Below are 9690 nucleotides of genomic sequence, written 5' to 3' on the forward strand. Positions count from 1 at the left end.
GTTTGATCCCTGGTCAGGGAACTAGATCCCGCATGCAGCAACTAAAAAGATCCTGCACGCGGTAATGAAGATCCCACATGCTGCAGCTAAGATGCAGTGCAGCCAAATAAATATAAATATTAAAAAATAAAATAAATAAAATAAAGATTATGTGGTTAAGTAAGTTTAATGAGAAAGCCTGATTTATCTTTAATTCTGTGCTAAGCACTTTTGACTCTACATAGACAGTTCTCTGTTCAGTTTCATCCATTCCAATAGCCTAAATTGTTACCAAATACCCTGTTGACTCCCAAACCTAAAACTTCAGCCTCAACCTCTCTTCTGAATTCTAGATCTTAATTTCCAATTTCTTGGTATTCTAGCTCCATCTAAATGGTTTACACAAGGAACGTCTGTTTCATCATAGCTGGAAACAGAATTTGTTTCATCTACCTGCTCCATTCTATCCTTACACTTGTATTCTCTGGTTAATGGCATCAAACTGCATCCAGTTGCTTACCCTGGAAATCTGGGAGTGGTCTATAACTTCTCCCTCTTTAATCACCCTACACATTCCACTTAGTGAATTCTGTCAAATGTCTTGTGAGTCCTTTCCTATTCCCTTCTTCTGTGTTTGCACTGCAGTCACCATAGTTCAAGTCCTCGCAGTCTATTCTTGGGCTCATTGTAGCTTCTTCCCCTGGCCTCCCCAACTCAGGCTCTAAACCCTGCCACACTGGTGCCAAGTTAACCTTTCTCATAGATCTGATTATTTCATTACCCTCTTAAAACCCTCCTCACTGATGTAAAGTTAAATTCCAATTCCTAAGTGTTGAATACACTAACCTGCCTATCTAGATTAATTGCTAACCAATTCTCCCACACTCATCCTGTGCTCCCACCCCAGTGTTTCCCAACACTAGCTCTGCAGTTACCTGGGGAGTTTTGGTACTTTATGACTCAATAACTTTCGGGTGGGGCCCAAGCATTTCTGTTGTGAAAGTATCCCAGGTGTTTTTGATTTATAGCTTAGGGTTTAGAACTGCTGTTATAATTAACTTTAGGAAATAGCTGAATGCTTTTCCTTTCACAGAGGGAAGTGAGGATGCATCAGTGCTGCATCAAACAACTCCCTGCTCCATTGAGTATAGTGTACCCTGCCAGAGTTGTACAGTATGGCTGCCCTGAGAGAAGGGAAGAGGAAATTATTGGAGTAGCATGGCTATTAAAAGCTTAAAAATATATAGCATTAAGAAGTCAATTTCAAAGTTAGTATTGAAAAAAAATTCATCATTGTCAGACCATAACAAACCAGAAATAAACAATAAGGGGAAAATGCAAATAGCTTTTAATGAGTGCCTAGGATTGGTCAGGCACTATATGAGCACTGGGGATAAAAGATATTATTTTCCTTTTCATCATTCTTTCAATAAATTTGAGTGCCTTTTATGTGCCAGGGATCCAGTGGTAAGAAAAAGTCCCTGCCTTCAGGGATCAGAGTTTAGTGAGGGAGATAATAAGTACTCATATTTATGAAGTGTGATGAGGGACTTCCCTGGTGGCACAGTGGTTAAGAATCCGCCTGCCAGTGCAGTGGACACGGGTTCGAGCCCTGGTCTGGGAAGATCCCACATGCCGCGGAGCAACTAAGCCTGTGTGCCACAACTACTGAGCCTGTGCACCACAGCTACCGCTCGCATGCCTAGAGCCTGTGCTCCCCAACGAGAAGCCACCGCAATGAGAAGCCCACGCACCGCAACAAAGAGTAGCCCCCACTCTCCGCAACTAGAGAAAGCCTGCGTGCAGCAACGAAGACCCAACGCAGCCAAAAAATTAATTTTTAAAAAATTTTTTAAAAATCTTCACCCATAAACTGTGATGAAAGAAAAATAAAATGTACTATCTAAGCAAAAAGAGGGAAACTTGATCTAGTCTTAGAGATCAGGAGAGGCTTCCTCAAGCCAGTGCTGCTTGAGCTGGCATCTGAGGAGTAAGCAGGAATGAATGATGTGAAGAGAGTTGAGGGGAAAGGAAATGAGGTGAGATATTTTGACCTCAAGGATGGTCTTGGAGAATTGATGAGAGGAATTACAATTTTTAGCTAAGAAGTGAATTCAAACAGTTGTTTATCCAAATCACAGCAAATGAATTTCCATTGTAGAAATAAAACCAGAATGGGTAACCCTGTGCATGATAACTGCATTGTAAAGAGGAAAACTTACTGAAGAACTACATCTTGTAAGATTAAAAATTGCAAAATTTGACTCTAGAAAAATTAGACTTGATAGAAATATATAATGAAGTAAAACTGCCCATAGTTCTTGACCAAATTTAATAGAAGAATTGCATAAATAAAATATAGATTTTAATTTGATCCTGAGGAACTCAGTGGCAAAAACTGTAATTGGAAGAATTTGATATGTGCAAAAAACTGATTTATTAATCAATTCCTTTAAAATTTACAGAGAAAAAAACAATGAAATTATTTCTTACTGAAATAATTTCAGTCAGATGAAAATGGGAAAAATTTAAATTGTTTTTGCTGTACTGTGTGTATAAGGAAACTGATCATGAAATTAAACTGGTTTGAGTACATGCAAAAAATATTTCCTCAACAAAAATCCATGTGTGATGGTATGATTCCCATTTAACATTTGTATTCGTAAAGCCAGAATGCCTCCATGGTCATATCTGGTATTTGAAGAGGCAGGGATAGGCAGACTGAAAAGGCCCTAAAGCAAAAGAGGGGTAAACCCTGGGGGTTCTTAGAAACCAAAGTGCTTCAGGCAAAGAAATATATTTTAGACATCTTAGGGTGTAGATGAGAAAAGCAATTTCAGTACATTGTGCCAATTTCTATTATAAGAGGAAGTGCTGGTTGTTCAGAATTCATTTGAAGGGCACCAAGGATAAACAGGAAATACTTCCCCATTAGTTAAATAATAATAATAACTAATACTTTAAAATGGTGCATACTATATGGCTGGCATTGTCTGAAGCACTTTTAGATATATTCATATATATCTATATATAGAGATATATATATGTTTAATCCTCATAACAATAACTTTGAGGCAGTTACTATAATTCCCATGTAACAGATGAAGAAACAGATCATAGAAAGAACATAGAAAATATTTGCTTTCTATCTTTTAAAAAGCTTAGGAGCCAAACTTCCTAACACAGTAATGTAAATGTTTTCATTTTCTTATGTTGTATAACCTGAGTACAACTTTATATGTAGAGGTTATGTTACTTGTCTAAGATCAAAAACCAATAAGTGGTAATCAGAATTCAAAATCTGGCAATCTGTCTTCTGAATTTAGATATTAGTCAGGTAAAGGAGAGGTAGCTGAGAGGTTTATCCAAAAAAAAAAAAAAGATCAAATCTTGAAGGATGTTGTGCTCCCTGCTAATGAGCCATTGGAGCATTTAGGACTTGACTAGTTCAGATTTGTGTGTTGAAAGATCACCCTAGGTCACTGTACAGAAGGGCTCAAAGGGGTCTGAGCAAGAAGATATAAAACAATGGGAAGAAATGGATCAATGTTTTGACAAAGCCAGTGACCTTTTGGATATGAGGAATTAGGAAGAGACAGGAATCACAAATAATTTCCCTCTTTCTGTCCTGGGCAACTGGAAAAATGGTACCACCATATATGCTCAACATAGGGAAGGGAGGAGGAGGGTTTGAAGAAATGTATTGAAATCCTGGTGCCTAAGGGATATGCAGGTGGAGATGCCCCTGGCCTGAAGCTCAGAAGGCTCTGCTTGAGTGGCAGTTGAAACTACAGGAACATATTTAAAGTCACCCAGGAAGAGAGTAGAGAGAAGCAAGCCAAAGAATGCCATTTGAGAAATGGGCAAAGGTAAGGCAACACACAAAGCATCTTGTTAGGTACATGGATATCAGTATGGAAAAGAAACAGCTTGGCACCATTCTGCATACTGTATATTAATAAATTTCATATGGGCAGAAATAAGTATTAACAGAATCTTTAGGGGACTTCCCTGGTGGTGCAGAAGATTCTTAACCACTGCAGGGGACACGGGTTCGAGCCCTGGTCCGGGAAGATACCACGTGCCGCAGAGCAACTAAGCCCGTGCACCACAACTACTGAAGCCCACATGCCTAGAGCCCATGCTCTGCAACAAGAGAAGCCACCGCAGTATGAAGTCTGTGCGTTAGAGTGATGACTTATGGGTTTGTGTTGGATAGTAGGGGCAGGGCTGGAGGGAGGTTGGGAACCACATCACTAAGGCCAGGAGTTTAAAGAAAGCTTTTATGGCAAATAAAACCTAAAGGCTGAGACAAGAAAGAATATTTATACCAATATGATTCATAATGGACCCAAACTAGAAATATCTAAATGTCCATCAACAGTACAATCATGAGTGTGCTACATGATTTCATTTATATAAAGTTCAAAAATCAGCCAAACAAGTTGATGGAGATAAATATGAGTATAGTAGTTACCTTGTGAGGGGAGTGATGGGGACAAGGTACAAAAAGGGTACTGGAATATTCTATTTCTTTTTTTTTAATTGGGGTATGGTTGATTTACAGGGTTGTGTTGGTTTCACGTGTATGGCAAAGTGATTCAGTTATATATATGTATATTCTTTTTCAGATTCTTTTCCCTTATAAGTTATTACAAGATATTGAATATAGTTCCCTGTACTATACAGAAGGTGCTTGTTGGTTACCTATTTTATATTTTATGTGTTAATCCCAGGCTCATAATTTATCCCTCCCCTCCTTTCTCCTTTGGTAACCATAAGTTTGTTTTCTATGTCTGTGGGTCTATTTCTGTTTTGCGTATAAGTTCATTTGTGTCATTTTTTTTAGATTCCACATATAAGCAATATCATGATTAAAAAAAAAAAAAAAATGAAGCCCACGCACTGCAACGAAGAGTAGCCCCCGCTGGCGGCAACTAGAGAAAGCCCGCGTGCAGCAACAAAGACCCAACGCGGCCAAAAATAAATAAATTTAAAAAAAAAAAAGAATCTTTAGGGAATTCCCTGGCGGTCTAGGGGTTAGGACTCTCGCTTCCACTGCAGGGGGCATGGGTTTGATCCCTGGTGGGGGAACTAAGATCCTGCAAGCAGCACTGTGTGGCCAAAAAACAAACAGAAAAACGAGAAAAGAAAAAATAAAGGGATCCTTAATATCACTAGAGAAAAACAGACCAATATATTTTAGAGCACATTCATTTATGGATTTTTTTAATGGGTATCATGAGAAATAGGTGTTTAAAATGCCTTTAAATGTACACAATAAAAAGGAAAGCAAAAGAATCAGGGAATTTAGAGCAACTGGAACTCCTACATGGCAATAGCAATGCAAAATGGCACAACCATTTTCAAAAACAGTTTGGTAGTTTCTTATAAGTTAAATATATACCTACTGTAGGACCCAGTCATTCCACTCCTAAGAATTTATCCAAGAAACAAAAACTTATGTTCACATAAAAATTTGTATGCAAATATTTATAGCATACATTTCTCATTTTTTTCATAATTCATAATGAAATGTAATTACTCATAACTGCCCCAAACTGGAAACATCCCAAATATCCTTCAATGGGTGAGTGAATAAACAAACTCAGGTACATCCATACAATGGAATACTACTCAGTAACAAAAAATAAACTGTTGATGAACAAAATGGATGAATTTCAAATGCATTATGGTAACTGAAAGCCAGACTCAAAAGGTTACATACTGTAGCATTCCTTTTAGATGACATACTGGAAAAGGCAAAACTATACAGTCAGAAAGCAAATAATGATTATCAGAGGTTAAGGATGGGGGTGAGGGGATGTGGGGATATAAAGGGGCAGCACAAACGAATTTGGGGGAGTAAAAACTTCTATATCATCATGATTGACAAATACTCGGCGTATTTGTCAAATCTCACAAAACTGTACATCAAAAAGGATTCTACATAAATTTTAAAAGTACATTAAAGAAACGAATCACAACTTGCTATACAAGTGTTGAAAATTTACCAAAAATATATGTAGATTTAATGGAAATAGAAGTCAGTATTCAAATTCTAATAGTGAGTGGTCAAAGAAGATTCACAGCTTATATGTTCAGAAATGCAGACAACTATAAAAAGTGGAAAAATACAAATCTTTGCTAACAAAAATGCAAAACAACCTTATTAAAATAGTTAAAATAGTATGAAATAATAAAACTAATTACATTAATAAAAATCAATGACAACACAGGATTAAGACAACATATGAGAATATATTCTGGGTAGTACTGAAAATTGGTTTAATCTGCTGCTAAAGCCATCTGGGAAATGTTTACTCTCCTTGACCTGATGATCCCACAATCCAAGGATGAGCCCACTATCCCCACTTTCTCATTTGCAGTGCTCTACTGGCACAATTTCCCTTACTTGCCTAGGGAGTAAACCATATGTGATGCAATTCAACAGGGGAAAAAAGTAATAGTTGTCTAACATTACTGTAAAACTGGAAGAAAATTGTACAGTTAAAAATAATATATACCTAAGGCAATTGCTTTTAAAACAAGTCTCCACCAGAGCATACCAAATGCTTTAGTTGTTACAGGATCATGTAATAATGCCATTAACTCAATTATATGATCAAATAATGCATGTATAATCTCAAACCAGTAGTCAGCGAATCATTTGTTGATTTTGGAATATGTTATGTTTTAATAACATGCCTTCCCAGTTATATTTTACAGATGCTGATAATACTTGTTTGTATTTACTGAATACATACTAGTAGGGCAATGAAAGGGAAAGAACCTAAAATGGCAAGTCATATATGGATAGAAAAACAGATAAATTTTTCACTTAATTCAAATATGCACCATTTTTCCTTTCTGGATTGTTGGCTTTCAATTAATATTGAATTTAGTTTCGTACATATAACCACTAGGAGGAAGAAAAGCCAAATCTGGATTTTTAATTTATTTCAGCCACTTCATTCACAAATAATTTACTGTATATAGTTAAAAGTTGGATTTTAATTAATTTTATCTGAACTTTGGCTTACTTGTTAAGTTACCTCCTATCTTAAAATACATGGATATTCACACACCACTCATTGTTTTATATTGTATAACAGTTTAAAAGCAGGGTTTCACTATGTGGTATAAAGTTAATTACATTTTTCCCTCTTTCTTAGTCATAATCAATCATTGAAATGGTAAATATCACTTCTCATTTACATTACTGTATAAATGAGGAAAGATTCAGAAATAGACATTTTCCAAGATGGATTAAATACTATTATAGGAGTTACCACAACAAAATGTTTTTGAAACTTAGCTTATTTTCAAGTTCTAAACAAAATTTGAGACAATTCTTAGGTAGAAGTAATCCCAGTCTGCTTTTTAAGGTGGAGTTTAAATCACAAGTCAGAACCTTAGTATTTAAATTCCCTAAAAGAAACGGGAGGAGGGGGATAAGAAAACTACCTGTATTATGAAGACCAAAGGTAATATAAATTGCAATATTAAGATTAAAAAGCTTTTTTCACCTCTACCTTATGCTGAGTAAAGAAGGTAAGTATACTAATTAGTACTCTAATGCTCTTGATTAAACAAATACCAGACCTCTGGAACACTAGCAAATTATGTGTATTTCCAACAGTATGATAGGGACATAAAAACAGACATATATGTCAATGGAATAGAACAGAGAGCCCAGAAATGAGCCCACACATATATGGTCAGTTAATTTATGACAAAGGAGCCAAGAATATACATTGCGGAAGGGATAGTCTCTTCAATAAATGGCGTTGGGACAGCCATATACAAAACAATGAAACTGGATCACTATCTTACACTGTACACCAAAACTAACTCAAAATGAATTAAAGACTTTAAGATCTGAAACCATAAAACTAGATGAAAGCATAGTGGGTAAGCTCCTTGACATACGTCTTTGTGATTTTTTGAATTTGACACCAAAAAATCACACACACAGTGGAATATTACTTGGCCATAAAAAAGAAAATCTTGCCATTTGCGACAACATGGATGGACCTTGAGGGCATTATGCTAAGTGAAATAAGTCAGAGAAAGACAAATGCCATATGATCTTGTAAGGATGTGGAATCTAATAAAACCTGAACTCAGGGCTTCCCTGGTGGCGCAGTGGTTGAGAGTCCGCCTGCCGATGCAGGGGACATGGGTTCATGCCCCAGTCCGGGAAGATCCCACATGCCGCAGAGCAGCTGGGCCCGTGAGCCATGGCCGCTGAGCCTGCGCATCCGGAGCCTGTGCTCCGCAACGGGAGAGGCCACAAGAGTGAGAGGTACCGCAAAAAAAAAAAAAAAAAAAAAAAAAAACCTGAACTCATAGATCTAGAGAACAGATTGGTGGTTGCCAGAGGCAGGGGATGGAGGGGGAGATATGAAGTGGATCAAAAGGTAAAAATTTTCTGTTAAAGCATAAAGTCCTAGGGATATAAGTACTATTTGAAAGTTGCTAAAAGAGTAGATCTTAAAAGTTCTCATCGCAAGAACAAAATTTTGTAACTATGTAGGTTGACAGATGTTAGACTTACTGTGGTGATCATTTTGCACATATACAAATATTGAATCATTATTCTGTACACCAGAAACTAACAATGTTATATGTCAATTATATCTCAATTTTAAAAACCACCAAGTTCTTAACTCATTAGGCAGATGACAAATTACAAGTACAATCCACAAAATAGCATGCTAAAAGGCTACACATGTAGAATTATTATAGAGAAGGAAGCCTCACCGCTTTTCATAAATTCTAAAAAGTCAGCCGCAATCATTATTCAACTTTAAATTCCAAATTTGAATTTGGTGGTGACGGGAGGGGTTGGAAGGCTGTGGAAAAGGACTGGGAAAAGTCGTGGGCCAACCACCCTGATAACCAGGAGGGCCATGACTATTCACCAAGGCAGCAACATCCAGGCCGAGGGGAAGCATCCAACTGCCTAGACCAGGGGCCTTGCAAATGAAAGGTGAGCCTTTGATATGAGTCTATAGATAATGACGCATAGGAGTTTTCCTGTTAAGCCGGCACTCAAAGGACATTTTAAACATCACTTTGAAATAGGGATGTGATGGTGTTCATCAAAAGATATGAATGAATTCAAGTGGCATTTTTAGAGTACTTTATTTCAATCATGATAAAACACTTGGTATATTCAATTTTGTAACATTTTAGATATTGGTATTGTTAGGGGAAACACTGACTGAAACCACCCACCCTGGCATGAGTTATCTTACAACAGGAGTTCTTGGTAAGGAACGTGGAACTAACAAGCTACCACCAACTGTAAGAATTTGGGAAAGGTCAAAAGGAGAGAGGAGATGTCAGTCCATGTGTCCTACCAGCCTCCCAGAATCCTCCTCGCTGGAATCCATCTTGGCTGAGCATGCAAGCGCCACCAGGAAGGACCCTGAGTCAGAATGATTGGCCAGAGACAACCCGGAAACTAACCCCATTACCATAAAACCCTAGACTGCGAGCCACGTGGCAGAGCAGTCCTCTGGGTTCCCTTACCCTGTTGCTCTCCACCAGGTGCCCCTTCCAAATAAAGTCTCTTGCTTTGTCAGCACATGTGTCTCCTCGGGCAATTCATTTCCGAGTGTTAGACAAGAGCCCACTCTCGGTCCCTGGAAGGGGTCCCCCTTTCTGCAACATTATTAGTAAACCAAGGAATTCCTTTTAAAG

This window comes from Monodon monoceros, unplaced genomic scaffold (genome assembly GCF_005190385.1).
Source record: "Monodon monoceros isolate NGI ecotype Baffin Bay Population unplaced genomic scaffold, NGI_Narwhal_1 Super_Scaffold_2, whole genome shotgun sequence".
NCBI classification, from domain to species: domain Eukaryota; kingdom Metazoa; phylum Chordata; class Mammalia; order Artiodactyla; family Monodontidae; genus Monodon; species Monodon monoceros.